Consider the following 18,904-nt stretch of genomic DNA (forward strand, 5'->3'; position numbering starts at 1 on the left):
CAAAAAGTAAGAATCCCCACTTGACCCCCATTCCCATTTAAAACAATTTGGGGGATGGCACCCCCACTTAGGGGATTCAAGATTTTGCTATGCTTTTTGCGCCAAAAGTTGTCCCCCTCAGAAGCAAACTTTACCTGTTTTTGGATTTTGCCGAAAAGTTCATTACTATTCATGAACTTTCCGGCAAAATCCAAAAACAGGTAAAGTTTGCTTCTGAGGGGGACAACTTTTGACTAATGATTTTTACTCGTGAATGACATATCATTCTACAAAGAAATCTGGAGATACAAAAGCCTTCAAAGGAAATGCTCTACCTAAAGCTAAAAAATATTCTCTTTGATAACAACAAATAACTTTTTTGCAGTTCTATAAAATAAGTACCTACTTTATTTGTCTAATTGCTTGAAAAAAAGGTTTTCAAATAAATTATATCTTGTGCAAATTTTAATTTTTTATAAAAATTTTACAAGTACTCATATGTAAACTTAATTATCTCTGAATTGATTCCATTTATCGAAATTGAGTTACAAAAAAATTAAGGAAAAATAAAAAGTTAGAATCAAACAGTAATAGTCTCCATTAAAACTACCTCTTACAAAATATAAATACCTACATTACAGAAGAAACATTATACCTACCTTTTTAAGGGTATATTTGATTTCAGAAAAAAAAGTCCATATGCGGTAGGTAGGTCCCTTTTTTATGTGCTATCCGCCCAAAACGTAGATATCTACCTTCATAGACAATATTACTAACAGCTGATATTGTGGGAAACAATGGACTACATACCCACCAAGTATTAAATTGTAATAGGTAATTATTTAAAATAAAAACTAAAAATGTTACATATATCTAAATATAATTAATATAAAAACACACAATACATGATACATTATATATTGAAATTGTTAAATTCAAAGAAGTATTTTTGCTGTTTCCTTCACAAAAAAACGGCTACTACAAAAAGGTCTTTTTGTTTCTACATTTTACTTCAGATCGTTTTGTATAGGTGCATCCAAAAAAAGGTGTATCTAAGAAAATCTGGATTAATTGGTACTTATCTTCTTTAATGCAATAATTACACCATATTTCTGAGAATATTAATTACAAGCCAGAAATTGTACAGAAACAGAATGAGTACCTATTAGATAAAGGTAGCAGGTAGCAATAGCTTCCTTGGCACAAGCTTAGAAAAACTATAACCTAAATTGATGTCTTCAAAGTTCCACAAACTTTGTCAGTCACTTTTTGTGCTCATGTAATGATGATTAGATTCAATTAGTATGACAAATCTAGTACCTTAATTCACTGTTTTTTTTTTTAAGTTGGTCAGTTAAATTGGCTTCTTGAAATTAATGGTCAATCTAAAACTTTGTCACTGATCTTTCGTGCTCGTAAAATATAATGATGGTAATGTCAGTTTGAATTGACTATATTTAACAGATAGCGTTATCTAAGTTTGTGTGCAAGCAAGACTTGTTCCACATCCAAAGTAACTACCTAATTTTTTTCTTCTATTTATTACAACAATTCTTTTAGGTCTGCACGATGTAAATTTTTAAAAGTTTGAATTGGCTATATTTAACAGATAGCGTTATCTAAGTTTGTGTGCAAGACTTGTTCCATATCCAAAGTAGGTACCTAATTTTTTTCTATAAAGCTTCTATTTAATACAACAATTCTTTTAGTTCTGCACGATGTAAAATTTTAAACAAATAATCATTCCATATTTACAGGTACAATTAAAAACTATCAATTGTTCTTAATCGATATAATTCGATCGTGTCTATTATCGATAATTATTATCGATAGTACTATCGATAATTCTCGACCTCTACTTTCTAGTCTTTGTATCATGGGATTCGACCATAGGTGCACATTAGACATTGGGGCGAGATCGCCTCAAAGAGAAGAGAGAGAACATGAACTTCCACATCTTGTCCTGTTTTTCCCCACAAACTTATTCCTGTTGAAATGCATGTTGTTCACCTCGGCGCATTATTTTGCTTGTACAACCTTAATTACTTTAATTACTATAATGTCCTAGCCTAGCATGTTATTTTGTAAGAATAATATCATCCTACTTTAAGGTACCTACATGAAATTAGAAATAAATTACTTCAATAATAGACATTACATAGCATTTATTAACACCAATAAAGATTAAAAATCAAATAAATGTCGTACCACGAATATGTAACATTTGCAAATTAAATAATAGACTAACAGGGCATTAATATCGAAGGCACCACGGGTGTTATAGGATAACAATGTCATCGGTCTATTCGTTTTTGGTGTACAGTACTTAATTTAGAAGACGAATTTTGTGGTTAAGAAATAGCACTATCGATTATTCATAATTCAATTCGTAAAACTTAACCACGAGGGGAAGAGTTTTACCAAGAGGTAGCGCAGTTTATTTTATTTTTACATATTTTATTTTCTCAATTTTTTAATAAATTTTTTTTTAACTTATATAATCTAAGCACAAAATGTTAAAAAACGTTTTGCTCACTTAAGTGCATACTAGGTACTGCTGCCCGTATTCAAACATTGTAACATCCTACATACATATAATATATACATAGGGAAATTATTTCAAAATTTGTGAAACACCTGTAGACAAAATTTCGGAAAAAATACATTTTTTTGATGCTGTATTAGTTAAACCGAAACAGATACTTCGTTAGTACTGAAATAGAATACTATCTCTATTTTAGGGGAATTTTGAATAATCAAAATTAGTAAAAAAGTTTACCAGTTGATATGTACTTTATCATTCTCTTCCAAAAACGATTACATTTTTTTTATTAGAACTTTTATTGAACCTGTAATATTTAACAGTAAATAAAGTATCTACCTATTATGGATCTTATACCAGCATGCACATTAGCAAAGACGTAGAAATGTAATAAATGAATGTACCTATAGAATTAAAAGAAAAATCAATGTGCTATAAAAAGAAAAACAAAACAGTTACTCATCTTATTTGATATCATTCCAATAGTTTGTCTCTTTCTAGAAAGCGATGCGTATTCTTTAAAAATAAACCTTTATTCTAACAATGTCAATGACATCTTCCCCGAATATATCAACGCTCCAAATTTCAACTAAGTCTAACAATACTTAAGTTATTTAAAAATAAAAAATTTGTTAAAAATTTCTACGCCTTTTACCAGCTGGTGTAAACAAGTTTGGTTATAAAGATCCGAAAAAAGAAATGCTGTTATGATAGGTTACGGTGGGTCTTCAGTGTTCTGCATTTCGAAAAGAAGGAGAAGAAATATTTTCGTATTTGAATTTAATGAGTTAGCTTTACTAAATACATTTTGTATAAACATGGTAACCTGCGCAAATATTTCTTACCGAAACAGTTGGAATCGATAGCAATCATTTTTGGTACAAATTAAATAACTGAATAATACGCGTTAGTCGTGGCCAGTACAATTTTTTTTAATCGTAGGAAGCTCCTTCAAACTGCCAATACTTATATTTCAGAAACAATTGAACATACATTTTTTGTTTTAAAGCAATACCCAAATTAATATATTTTTACATTTTTATATAAGTACGTATCTAGATATTTGGATATCTATAATAATATGAATACTTATTGGTAATAGGTACAGCAAGAAAAATACTCTCATAAGGCATTTAAATTGTTTCGTGTATCTATTAAAAAAATTTAAATAACATTTTTTGGTTTGCTAATTTTTTTCTTCAAAGAATAGTGAAAAAATAGAAGGCTATACATGATACTTGTATAATGGAGACTACCCATATACATAAATGTAGATACCCATCTATTAAATTTGTCACAATAAATGGCTACATATTTTCAATAAATATAATTATATTTATTAATTTTTATTTTAACGGCAATTTTAAAAATTAGTACTACAAAACTATTAACATTTCTATATAAATACTGAAATAAGAAAATACGTGGTTTTTTTCGGAGCTTTTATTGTTCTCTTTTTGGCAACATGACAATTATGTGGCACACATAAGTTGCGGTCAGCTTTTAAGCATAAAATAAGATATCACATTAAAAATTTCAAATATTAAATTAATGTTAAAATTTAATTGCTAGTATATTTCATTGGTACATTAGCAGTTTAGAAATTAAATTTTTATTAGCTCTCAGTAACCCAAAAGCATGGGAGTTTATTAACGTAAGTACCTATAATAATTCAACTTTTTCATAACTTAAAAGTGTTAATAGTAGAATAAACGTACAATATTCTAGTCACTAATTTCAAGGAAAAAAGCGTCTCTTTTAGTGCCCCAGGTATGAAATTTATTTTTATCCTTCTACCAAAAACAAATATTTTCTAATAAAATTCAAATAATTTTAATCAACAATTAATTTTTGTTATCAACAACAACTCGAGATTAAAAGATTAACTTTAGTACCTTGGTACCATAGACTAGATTGCTGACTTCAAAATAGCACGATTAAACGAAACATGCTCCTTTTCGACCTACACGGTGTTAAAGTTCAAAAATTCGTTTCAATTTTTTTAAATATTTCGAGCATCTTTGAACCGATTGCCTTGAAAGTTTCTATGTCTACGTTTTCTGAGGTAGTAATTACGAAAATGATAACTATTTTTCAATAAGTGCTAGGGAGCGCTACCTATAATGTTCCGTCAGAGTAAAAATATATCAAACTTTTATGTCCCTCAAAAACCTGAATTTCCAATATGAAATTATTAAACTACGTTCAATTCTAAATAAAAAAAGTATACTTACATGTTAATAATCGAAAAACTTAACCGTTTTCGAAATAGACAATTTACAATTTTAGGGCTTTAGTGGAAATTAAATCAGAAAATTATTTGTTTCAGGTTATTATGCTTACATTTAATTTACAAATTACAAAATATTCTCAAAGTGACCACCATTAACTTCAATACACTTTCTATTCTCTCGTTCTCGTTAAAATTATGTCTGACTAAATAGTGTTCTTTCTTGGTTTCTGTTAGTGATAACAGATTCTTCTATTTTTGCCCACAGATGTTCTCATCTTTTTAAACCAGATTTGCCGAAAATTTAAGGGGACATTTTCAAGGAGTGACAAGTTATTCGTGAAAAAATTTAAATAATTTTCCCCATTAAGTGGACGTGGTAACACAAATGGATCCAAAATGTTATTATATAAGAATTCCACACTAAATTCATGCTAAAAATGATGTTCCTTGGCAAGTGAGGATTTTCCAGTTCCCAGAAATGGCTGTTTCTCCAATTAAATACACCGCGCCAGATAAATGTAGCCTCGTCCGTAAATAATATTCCATTATAAAATGTAGGGTCACCAGTTTGTTGCTGATGAAGAAATCGTACGAAACGAATTCTACCAGGAGGATCTTGTGGCATCAACTGTTGAGATACAATTTTTCTTTATGTAATATTCTGAAGACGGAAGCCTGACTTAACCAGTAACTGACGTGTGCTTGTTAGCGCGTTTTCGGTAATTCGCACCAAAACATTCTCTTCCTGCTCCGCCGTTAATGCTCTAGACTCTAAGCATTCCAACGTCTCGTTTAGGGCAAAATGACCCCGTTTCTCCTAACCTGTCGTACAACATCTTGAAATTGTTATTTTCTTGAAAAGCTTGTGGTTAGGTTGTCTGTTATTTGAATATAACTCGAAGTAGGTACCTCGCTACCACAATAATTTTCTTGGGCATACACACATACCATGTTCCTCATTTCAACAAACGAAAAATCATTATGATGCGGCATTTTAATAAACAAAATCACAAACGAAGAACTAAACTGTCTAGTGACTAGACTCTAGTATCTATAAGTTGCTTAGATTCATAAACCTTATAAACTACGATAGTTATCATTTTCGTAATCACCAGCTTAGAAAACATAGGCATACAAACTTTCAAAACAATCAGTTCAAAGACGCTCGAAATATTTCAAAAAATCGAAAATAAATTTTCAACTTTAACACTCTATAGATCGAAAAGGAGCAACATTCGGATAAGACATATTTGGCTTACTCATTCTATTTTGAAGTCAGCAACCTGCAATTAAACACATTAAACTCTGTTCCATTATTAATTAATCACCCTGTAATGTATGTATGCTATCATTTTATAATATCTACTTACCTTCCATATCAAATCCTTCAAAATCTTGCTCAGAAGTTTTCCTAACTATATGTATACCTCTAGGAGTGCAGCTATCTCCAACCGATCGTTCGTTAGATCGTACCGTCAATTTATTAGTTATGTCACAAGTATTCTTCGAAAGTCCAAATGTTTGTATTTTTGTCTATAGGTATTTTCCTTAATTCAGCGTTAGAAAATTCGTACTTTTCTAACACCACAGTAAGATACAGTCTGTTTCCTAAGTAGGGGAGAGTGGGAAAAGGTACAGTTTCATATTAGTCCAATTAAATGGTCCTTTAAATCGCAATTTGGTCAACTAGACTGAATTTTTGATATAAGTTAGTTGGAGGTATATAATAACAATAGTGACAGTATTTTTTTATTCAACCCCCGGCCAAGGGTGAAAAAAGATAAAAAAACCTTTTTTATCTTTTTTTCCAAGATAACTTAAAGGAGTAAGAGCTAGAAAAAAAAATTCTTATAGAAGTTGTAGAGCATAAAAATGGTCTATTTCTTGTACTATTAAAATTAACAGTTATGGTGGCTAGAATTTAAAAGATAATTTCAGAAATTTAAAAAAATTTAAGCAGAAAAATGAATGAATTTTATAATTTCAATCTACTCTAAAAAATGTAAACTTTCTTTTCAGAGAAATAGATATATTTTTTAATTTTTAATTAAAAAAGTTATAACTATTTCAATTTTTTAAAAGTTAATTTTTATGATTTAACACTAAAACAAATTTTTTCTATGCCATTCGATTAATTATTTAAAATAATAACAAGTTGCTTTCGAAATTTTGTTTTGCGATAAAGATAAAAAAATTGTGAAATTGTTATCTTTTTATTAAAAATTAAAAAATTATTATATTTCTATTATTATTATATTATTTATATTCCTCTGAAAATATAGTTTACATTTTTTAAAGTAGACTGAATAAAACATAAAATTCATTAATTTTTCTGCTTTTTATGATTTTTTAAATTTCTGAAATCATCCCTAAACTTCCAGTCTCCCTCACTCCGTTAATTTTAATAGTACAATAATAAGTCAATTAACCATTTTCATGTAGGATTTTATGTTCTACAACTTTTATAAGAAACTTTTTTTCAAGCTTTTACCAATTTGGAGTTACCTTGAAAAATCCCTTTATTTTATCTTTTTTCACCCCTGCCCGGGAGTTGAAAATAAAACTGTCACTTGTTCTATGCTAGTTGACCAAAATTGCGATTTAAAGGCCCATTCAATTGGACTATATGGCCCGACTAACAACAAAATGTTGAACATTCTGCAATTCGTTCCTCCAACTAATACAACTATATGCTAACAGCTGCAGCTGGTCTATTAATTATAGTTGATTGTTTTTTAATACTAAAATGATACATGTCGTGTAGCTCTGGTATACTTTGTCAAATTTCAATTATTTTATTCCGTAAAGCTTCTTTGTTTCTGAATGTTTCTGTTCTTATTTTCCTTTCTACTTCTTCCCACAAGTTCTCAATGAGATTTAAGTCAGGTGAATGTGATGGCCAATCCAAAACTCGTGCATTATTGCCACGAAATCAATCTTTCCCGTTATGCATATGGCATCATAACGTTCTGAAGGATATCTATATGCACAGAACGATCCATAATTCCATCAGTAAAATGGATAGGACATATTCCGTTTAAGGAGAAACATCCCCATAAAATTACGTCCACCGCCATACTTAAAAGTTGGTGTTATATAAGCAGGATTGAATTTCTCTTCTTACGCGATGTATACCATCAGAACTGAAAATATTGTAATGTGTTTCATCGCTAAATAATACTTTTTCCAGTCATTTCCAGTCCAAGTCAATAGAGCTCTGGCAAACACTAGCCTGGCAGGTCTATTCCTTGCAGAAATTAAAGGTTTCTTGGCCGGCCTTCCCCACGACTAACCTTCTACGAACTGTGCGCTCACAGATGTTTTTTCCAATATCCGCCATAATTCTGGGACCGTACTTCCATCGATCCGCGCGACAAATGCGTTTAATCAATCTGTCGTCATTTACTAATGTTTTTCTAGGTCTGCCCGACTTCCGTATATTATTTAAATGTCCTCTTTCTTGAAACTTGGACAATAGTCAGTACTGATGGCAATACCTTTAGGCATTTTGTTAATATCGAGGATTAACGATTCAACATTAAAGAAGAACAAATATCGAAAATAATAAATTATGACAATAAAATGAAACAAATGATAACAATAAAACTGAACTGTCAACCCCAAAACCAAATAATTGAATGGCAGCAGCCTACTATGTAGCGCTTGAAATTACGTTATTTTCTTCATTTTTTGTTATTAACTTATAAAGTGAAAAATGTACTTTTTACATAAATGTTGCTTTACTTTTGTTCAATAGTGTATAAGCTAAAGAGTAGATATTTTGAAAAGTGTAATAGATGTAAGTAATGAAGGTAAAAAAAAGGTCTACTATACATTATTAAAAAAACTATTTTTATTTACATTTTTTTAACATCAATTATAATAAATACTTTAACAATTACAAAAATACAAAGAATAATTATGATGGAGTACAATGACACATGTACCACGTTCCAGTTTATATGCGTGATTATATTTATTTATATCCAATATATAGAACATATTTTCTAGAGTGGATGATTGTAATAGGTGAAGAGAGTAAACTTAATAATTCCAGATCCTAAAATAACAAAAAATATATTTTTTACAATAATTTAGTACAGTAAAAATAAATGTCTAGATGTAATGCAGATTTAAATTAGATAAGTATATGTTCTAAGTTATGAATATTAAAAGCTTAGGTAGCCTATAAGTCCGTATGATATTTGTTGAGATAGAATTTCAAGAAAAGAATAAGCCAATAAAGTTCTGTTATCGGAACTACTGTAATAATTTACTATGGCAGGTGCCGTACCTTGAAATTTTCCGCCAATGTCTTTGCACTTCGGGTGTCGATTACCGCGGCAGGGGCGTGCCTTGAAATTTTCTGCCAGTGTTTTTCTACCTCCGCTGTGGAATATGGTAAATTCTAATTCTACCTCAACAAATATCGTACGTACTATATTATATCAAAATTGAATGACTCCTTTTTTGACAGTATAGAATTTTTTTTTAATTTCAGCACTCCATTCCTCATTAAAGAAACAGACTCCGATATGAAACATATTAATAAAAAAAAATTGTTCTATCACCTGATAATATAGATAAGTTTCCCCCTTAAGTCTTCCTCATTACATACCTATTTTAAATTTTTTAATTTTCTGATATTTTGGTATTGTTTAGTATGTATTCAGAGTAGCTTTCATGAATTTTTTCAAATCTTTATTTCAATCCATCAAGAAATTATAAACATTTGAATATTTTGGGTAAACAATTTTCAAATAACTGTAACTTGGCAAAAACTAAAAATATCATAAACTTTTTTTTAGTTTGTTCGTTTTGAGATGTAGTTTAATAAAAAAGTACATATAAAAATAATACATTTTTAGTTTTTTGAAATGGTTTGACTTTTAAAAAATTATTTTTGAAGTGTTTTTTTTCATCGAAAAATTGCAAATTTAAGCGACAGGTTCTAGAGTGGGATCTTTTTATTCTATTTTGTTTTCGAATTTATTTTTTTTAATTTTTACAGAGAATATAAGTACCCTGTTAAACCAAATTTTATTATAGAAGCAAATTGCGATGACTAATTATTAAAAATACCATATTTTGAAAACTATTTATACTACCTAATCCTGTTATTATTGAATTTCTTAATTATTAACTAAATATTCCGATTTTTTTTCAATATTTAAAAATTTGATTTGGATAATACCATAATACTTGTTATATTTTTATATGTAATGCCCCTTATGTAATTGAAAAAATTTAGAGTTGACAGGTGGCAAATATTTTAATAGCTTAAACGAATAAGAGCTTTTTATTTTTGGCACTACATGAGACCATAAAGTAACATATGTTTTCGGTTATGAAATTATGCAGATTGTCGCTCAACCTTTATTTAATTTATTAGACCATTACGTTCAATTAATTCTTATCAGTTCCAAATTATTTTAGCTAGAACAAGCCTTACTTTTCGTTCCATCTTGTACTGGTGTAATTAAATTCCATTTTTTTTTTACTTACTTGTACGTGGTTATTAAAACTAGACGAAATAAAGTTTTTCACTAACAATATTCTGGGAAACTAGTATTTTGCGGACTAAAGTCCCATCCAGTATGAAATTATACCCTCAATATCTAGGTGGGATCATTCCTTAGACGATCATCAGACCTAGACCGGTTTCAAACTAATTAATAGGTAGGCATTGAATAGTAGTAACAATTAAGATATAACACACGTTGTAGGTTATATCCACATACTTCTATCCTATACTGATCATTACCTATAGTTTCAATGGATGACCTTGTTTCCAAAAAGGGGGGGCGAGACGTACTCCGTGTGTTTTGCGCATGTTCCATAATTAGGCGCGGTTGCATTCAAATTGAAAAGATTGTCACGGCATGCTCTGTACTATAACCGATTATATACATATAAGATATTAAAATAAATAACGTAAGTATCTGCATAACCTATTTAATATTTTGCAGGCTCAAATACAATAAAACAGAATACAAATTTATATGCTTTTAAAACTATATACATATGCATGTTCGTAATTTTGGACATTTTTTAAATGACTGGTTTATTTATTAAACAAGACTTAGTATTTCAAAAAATCGCCACTATTCGCTCAAGCCGGGCACAACTGACAATCTTTTTTTTATAAAAAAAGTTCATTATATAATTATTTATTATAATGGTTTCTGCAGTTTATTTGATAATATAAAAAAAACATGCTATAAAATATCTGTAAGAGACCAATCCGATAATAATGTCCACGATTAAGGTGGCCATATCCCTGGCCGAGAAATGGTGAAATTTCTGGCATATTTAGGTACTGAAATCTTGAAAAGTAAAACGTGTAGAACAAAAGTAAGCACAAAAATAAAATCCTTGATGTTTTATTTATTCATTGTTACCATTTAAATTTACCCAAATAAAATAATAACAAAAAAAAGCGTTTGTAAAACATGCGTTTTCTGTTTATCCTAACCCCACATTTTAAGAATTATTTTCACGTACTTATAAATAAAAGTAAACAATTTTATATGTAGGACTAAGGAAGTAAATGTAAGAATATTTACATGTGGAGTTATATATAAAAAAGGTAGTATTTTCGTAGATTTCAGTACCTAAAATCTTGATGGTTTGATTGTTTCTTGCACCTGTTTATTCGTTTTACTGCGGCGTCTTTGAAAATACTCAGGTGGCATGACATAACATTCCTATTATTTGATAAACTTTAGATTATTCAGTTATTAAATGTTTGAAATTATTTGTCTTTGCGGAAAACACTATTTAAAGANGTTTTATCGAGAAAACTTCAAAAATATTTTAGTAACATTTTGTTTTTAAATTTTAAGTGTTTTCTATAAAACGATGCCCTCTTGGGCATCGATAACCCACCACCACCCGGCTTACGCCGCCGCAAAATATTGTAATGTTTACTATTAATATATTTATTTAAGTAGGTACTTACATATTTTATAATAATTATCTCACGAATATTATCACTGTCACACTTTCACTTCACTGCCACATAATCACTTCACTATTAATATATTTAAATACTTACATATCACATTATTCACATTATATATTTCACATATCACTGTTGCTATCACTATCACTAGAATCATCTTCACCCAAATGAATAATGACTGGTTCTAGTGATAGTGATAGCAACAGTGATATGTGAAATATATAATGTGAATAATGTGATATGTAAGTATTTAAATATATTAATAGTGAAGTGATTATGTGGCAGTGAAGTGAAAGTGTGACAGTGATAATATTCGTGAGATAATTATTATAAAATATGTAAGTACCTACTTAAATAAATATATTAATAGAAAACATTACAATATTTTGCGGCGACGTAAGCTGGGTGGTGGTGGGTTATCGGTGCCCAAGAGGGCATCGTTTTATAGAAAACACTTAAAATTTAAAAACAAAATGTTACTAAAATATTTTTGAAGTTTTCTCGATAAAACCTCTAAAAATAATAGATCTTATGTTTTATTATATTTTTTCCATATCTTCTACATTTTGTTGCCTTTTACGTATACACGCCTATGGATTTTCGATCCCTGCACACCTCATCCTCCTTACTAGTCCAAGAGCTAGCGAAGATTCACTTTCTATAATTTCTACCGCGGAGTATACCTAGATCATCCGTTGGTAGTCTAGATATTGCTAGTGTATTGTTTAGTAGGCAGTAATCTTCTTTTCTGTAGTTGTTTCCCACAAATATATTAGTTCAAAACACTATCATTAATAGGATTTAGCTGCTTACTTTAAGAATCCATGCAATGGCATATTCAAAATTAGTAATTTTAGACCTCAAAACGTTAAGACTTTTTGTCAGATCAGCTATCACATCACAGAAATTTCCTAACCTCAAAAAACATGTCAAAAATAGCAAAAAATCACGAAAAAGTGCTAGGAAAAGTAGAAATTTTTTTTCTATATTCAATTGTTCATTTATATGGTTAAGACCCCTCCGAACGTGAATCCGCGGTCGGAATTGATGGTTCTTTTTCTAACCTAAAAAAACGGGTCATCACGGATTTTCAAAAAATAACAGATTCGCTCCAAATTTGGTATACGGGGGTTTTCGGGGTCACTGATCACAAATCCGAGATCAGATTTACAAAATTCGTTTTTAAAAATTTAATCAGTTACCTTTGTACTTTAAGAAAGTTAAAACATGGTTTGGTACTCAGGTTATAAAGTAAACAAAAATATTATAAAATGAATTTTACAATTCTGACCTCGAATTCGTAATCAGCGACCCCGAAAAGCCCCGTATAACAAATTTGACGCGAATGTGTTATTTTTTTAAAATTTGGTCGTCCACCTTGGATCCGCAATCTTGAATTTTGCAAAGTTGACATCGGATCCGTGATCAGCGACCCCGAAACCTCCGTACACCAAATTTGGCACGAATGTTATTTTTTGAACATTTGTTTGACCATCTTTGATCCGCCATCTTGAATTTTGCAAAATTGACCTCGGATCCGTGATCAGCGACCCCTAAAATCCCCTTGTACGAAATTTGCCGCGAATCTGTTATTTTTTGAAAATTCATGATATCTGACAATAATTAACCTGTTTTTTTGAGGTTAGAAAAAGAACAGTCAATTTTGACCGCGGATTCACGTTCGGCGGGGTCTTAACCATAAAATGAACATTTTAGTATAGAAAAAAAAATTCTATTTTTCCTAGCACTTTTTCGTGAATGTTTGCTATTTTTGACTTGTTTTTTGAGGTTAGGAAATTCCTGTGATGTGATAGCCCAATTCTGACAGCGGATTCGTAATCAGGAGGCAAAAATACTACAGATAACATATGTCGCATGAAAAATACAGACAACTTTTTTTTTGTGTTGCTGTGTAATTCAAGGAACAACCTTCTGAATGAATGACATGAGCTTGAAAAACACCCAGTATATTGAATTGGGTAATTTTAAATCTACAATCAAGGAAAATCACTTATAAAAATATAAAATAAAATAAATATCTACATCAGAGATAATTTAATGCCAGACAGTACGGAACAAAATGCAGTGCGTTCCATTTGATGCAAAAAATGTAATTAACAATATGTAACAAAAACAGAATGCCAAGATAATTCGACATTATTACAGCAAGAAGGTTTTATACCATGATGTCATATATTGATATTTCTAAATAGATAAATTCAGTAGGTACCTACATAAAATAATTTTAACCGACAACAAATTTTAGTTATTTCAAGCCAGGGAGTACAAAAATAACGTGCATTAAATTGCGTATAGAATATAACTCAATGCAGCATTCGCCGAGGTATATATACTCTTTCGAACTTGCCAGTCAACCAGCAATGCTATTCTGTAAAAATGTTTCAAAGCTGGAATATAAACTTAACCAAAAAGTCCAAGACTATGAAGTTATAGACTAGTGACTAGTGCCACTAGTGGTTATCCACAAACAGTGATTAAACACCGTTTGAAAATTATAAGCATTATTTATAAACCATATAAGATAATAACATTATTTATAAAGCATATAATAACCACTTTTATTTTGTTTTATACAGTGTGTTTCCGGGTTACCGCACTCTTCTAAATTTTTTTTTTGATTTTTCGAGAAAAAGTTATTCTTGATATAAAGTTTTACTTATCTTGGCAAGCCATGGGCAGTAATCAAATATGTAATAAAACATGCAGGGCGTCCAAAAAATTTTAAAATGTGGAGCTTTCCCTAAGCAAAGTGTTTTTAATTTTTGTTTACGTTAAACAGTGTATTTTACAAAGTTGTTCGAGAACTCAAAAAATGTTTAAATACGGGGTTTAGTCAGAAAATAACAATATTCACATTTTACAAATAAAAAGACGCCGCAGTTTTTAACTATCTTACATACCATATAATTACCATGGATATTTCCTTATCAATGTCAAAGTCAACATATTTATTTTTATTAACTGCCCACCGAATAATTTTTATTAATAATGCTAACCCTGGAGCAAAGAATTTATATTGTGAAATGTTATAGAATCGATAATATTTCATATCGATATGCAATACAAATTTTTAATGAAACGTATCCAAATGTAACTGTAACTCGTAGAGAAGTTCGCAAGCTAATTATAAAAATAAAATTCGATACCACTGATGTTTAAAGAATATTAAAACGATAAAAAAAAGAATGCAATGATAACGATGATGCTACTGTTGTAGTTATGGACTCTGTACAAGACAATCCAAAGATGCCACTCAGGAAAGGATCAGAAAACATATATAGGTATTAGCAGATCTCATATTCAAAAAATGTTAACATACAGCAAAATCTATCGATTCAAACCAATGTTTAATCATAAATTGCTTAATAGAGATGATGGTCATCGTTTGAACTTTTTTTACAATGGGGTGAGAAACTGATTGAAAACAGATTCTTTCATCACAATATTTTATTTACTGTTGAATCAACATTCATAATTAATGGCGTGGTTTCGTCTCAAAATTGTAGATACCGGGCTAAAGATAATCCAAATTTTATATTCATTACTAATAGTCAAAAATTTAAAAAAGTAAATATCTGGTGTGACAATGTATCACAAAATAATTGGTCCCTACTTTTTAGAAGAAAATATTAATCAAAATTTTGGAAATTCTCAATAATTTTTTTGGCAGAACTAGATAGCGAAAATTTAGAGTTCAGAAGAAAACTAATATTTCAACAAGATGGATGCCCTGCACATTCCACACTTCTAGTAATAAACTGGCTTGACGTTCAGTTCATCAATACTTTGGCTTCACGGGCACCCAACTTGTCCCCCATTAGATTATTCCTTAAAAACGATTTTGACGATAACATGGATTTACTTAAGCAAAAAGTTCAGGAAGCTGTTGCCTCCATAAGAGAGCGATACATCTTTCAAAACGTCAAGAAACCGAGACCGACGACGCGACGTAGCAACCAGCCCAGAAGTTGTTCTACCAAGCTATTTTTATATTATGTATATTAAATTTAAAATAAAATCCAATTCCTGCCTGCTTAAAGTAAGGTAGTTAAAAATGTAAATGTGATTATTCCTCTTTTCTGACTAAATACCGTATTTAATCATTTCTTGAGTTCTCGAACAACTTTATTAAATACAGTTTTTAACGAAAACAAAAATTAAAGGCACTTAGCTTAAGGAAAATTTCACATTTTGAAATTTTTTGGACGCCCTGTATTACATATTTGAATACTGCCCATGGCAACCCAAGATAAGCAAAAGTTTTTATCAAGAATTACTCTTTCTCGAAAATTCAACAATAAAAATGTTTAGAAGTGCGCGGGACCTTATCTGTATATTAGGTATTTTTAAAGCTTGATATAGATAGATATACAGGTTCGGAAAGTCCCCATGGTTTATCGGCCGTTACGTGAGAGCGATAAAGTAAGTCGTAGAAATTTGTGCAATAGACAAAGATGGTTACAATAAAGACGTTTCATAATCTGAATAGTCACTCCCACTTCTTACCCGAAACGGGCGATGACTATTCAAATTATTATTAAACGTCTTCACTATAGCCATCCTTGTCTATCCTACGAATTTCTTTACTTTACTTTGTCGCTCTCATGAAAAGGCAGATAGACCATGTGGATTTTCCAGCCCTGTATAAAGTGAAAGATCCTATATAATTATATTAAGCCAAAAAATTATGCGTTTAGAAAACAATAAAAATAATTTGACATGAAAATTAATTTTGACTTGGTCTTGCGCAAACAAATTTGATTGAAATTTGATAGTCCGACATAGACTTTAAAAATTACAGAATAACACAAGGCCTTGTAGTAAAAGACATTCACTAGCATGGTTGGCCTAATGTTGGTTGATTTTGAGCGCTCACTCATAACTTGCGAACATCGTCGGCCAAAATTAAGTGTGGTTGTTAAATTCTTATTGCAAGTATGCCATTAATTATGGAAAATAATAATCAGGTAGCGTAAAAGAATAGAAGATTTGAATGACTAGTGGTAAAAAAAAGATAAATTTTCAGATTTTACATGAACTTAGAACACCTAGCTTCTATAATTACACGACGCATTTATAGCAGGGTGCGATAAACCTGGTATATTTAGGAATAATACCTAAGCTAATAGCTAATTTATTAAATTCTTTATCAATGGATTCCTGGCAACTGGTCGTTCCCTTAATTGTTAAATTTTTCAACAATAGTTTTGCCTCAGTTAGCAGATATTATCCATGAAACTTGTGAAATTATATATCGGACATAAAAAAACATTGAGGTAACTATTCTTTAATGTATGTTTTGTTTGTTAAAAATTGAAGAAAAATATTTACAAACCTATTACAAAAATGACTAATGACAGTCTTACATATTGTCTTTTACATGTTAGTTACAGTTGTATAAGCCTTTTTTAAGTCTATTGGAATATTCAGGGGATTTCGACCGTGTAATGTGTTCCTTATAGTATACAGGGTGTTTCGCATAAGAACCGACACAGAGCAGGGGCTTGTAAGGGCACCCAAAATATGGTAATTTAACGCAACTTACCTTTATAATAAGCTGCAGTCCTGAGAAGTTATAGGCCTTGAAAGTGGGACTCCAACTTTCAATATCTCAGTTATACTTGAACTTCAAGTTTAACGTTTAAATTCATAGCCAACTTTTGAATTTTCGATGATTTTAAATAATTCAGCTACAATACGTATTATTAGTTATTCGTTGAAAACGACAAAGTTTTTTGAAAACTGACAAGAGGAAGAAATATTTTTTAACTAAATTCCCCATAAAATAAAGTAATAATTTTTTAAGTCCGCCAATGGGTTAAAAAACTGTCACATTGCATCATCCCTTATCAACCCTTTAAAATGCTTCAATTGAACTCTACTTACGGTCGATTAATGCTTTTGGTAAACTCACACCGTGTATCAAATTTGGTTTTTCTAAGTTCAAACTGAGATATTGATTTTTTTCGAAATTTGAAACCCCAATTTCAAGGTCTATGACTTCTCAGGGGTGCAGTGCAGCTTAGTAAAAAGATACGGTTGCGTTAAATCACCGTATTTTGGGTTCTCCTACACGCCGCTGCTCTGTATTGGTTCTTATGCGAAACACTCTCTATATTAATATTAATTAAGTCAGTAATGAAATCAATTCTGTTTTTCTTTCGACAGTTCTCAAATATGTACTCGTATTTAATAAATAAAAGGATTTCAATGTTAAGTGAAATCCGACCAAGCAAGTTTCGTTCGTGTTGGCACAAGACAGATACCAATGCACATTTTACAAGAACAACCATGTTATCCGATTGGGCTCGCTAGTGAATGAGACCTTTAAATTTAACGCGCAAACTACATATCTGCATTAAGGTTAGGACACACATTACCACACCGTGCTCGAACCGAACGTCAACCGACTGACGGCCGTATTTCCTCTCGTTCTTCAAGATATCACACATAACCGGGACACGTAATATTTTTTTCTGGAAGAGGTTCTAGCTAATATTGCTGATATGATCAATATGTTCAAAAACAATGTTCGCCACATTTGACTAGTAAACATTACCAAGTGAATGCAGTTAGCTAACAATGTTTGCGTTGGCGTCGGTGTGGACTCGGAGTAAGATTATAAGGACAAATCTTGCATACAAATTTGTGAAAAAATTAGAGCAATATCCAAGAGCTGTTGCAGATCGGTAATGTCACACTGTGATTGAACAGTGATGTGTAGATGAACATATTTAATTTCATTATGCAAATCATTCATTGAGAGATGGGCGTCTATAGGCCGACATTCGCCTAGGTTACGATACAGTCAGGTGTGTCCCAACATTGTTTCAAAAAATTATTATATTAATGTTGCAATGCGTCAATCTACATGTAGCTTTAGAATTATAGAGAATGTTAATACTATGGGATTTCCATTTTTTTGCCGATTACTTATTCTTAAAAATACCTACATTTTAATAATTGTTCGGTGTTAAAAAACAGTCCGGAAGACAAATCATTACTCTGTGTGAATTGTACAAAATTATATTATCATACAAGCTGCGTTCCAAAGTAAACAGGATTTTTTAAAACAACAAAAAGTTTTTTGGAAAATTAATTTATTTCATTCAAAATAGCCCCCTTTCGACTCAATACAGCGATTTGCACGGTTTAAAAACACGTC

The 18,904-nt window shown here is 30.6% G+C and overlaps 1 long non-coding RNA gene across 1 annotated transcript in view; it reads right to left on the bottom strand.

The window, feature by feature from the left end:
- Positions 1-8,589: 8,589 nt before the first annotated feature.
- LOC108912067 overlaps positions 8,590-18,904 on the bottom strand; it is a 52,128-nt gene continuing 41,813 nt past the window's right edge. Inside the window, exon 3 of the long non-coding RNA XR_001964524.1 lies at positions 8,590-8,814. This is a non-coding gene — a long non-coding RNA (uncharacterized LOC108912067). The remainder of the gene's footprint in view (positions 8,815-18,904) is intronic.

The sequence above is a fragment of the Anoplophora glabripennis genome, unplaced genomic scaffold (assembly GCF_000390285.2).
Source record: "Anoplophora glabripennis isolate ALB-LARVAE unplaced genomic scaffold, Agla_2.0 scaffold830, whole genome shotgun sequence".
NCBI lineage: Eukaryota > Metazoa > Arthropoda > Insecta > Coleoptera > Cerambycidae > Anoplophora > Anoplophora glabripennis.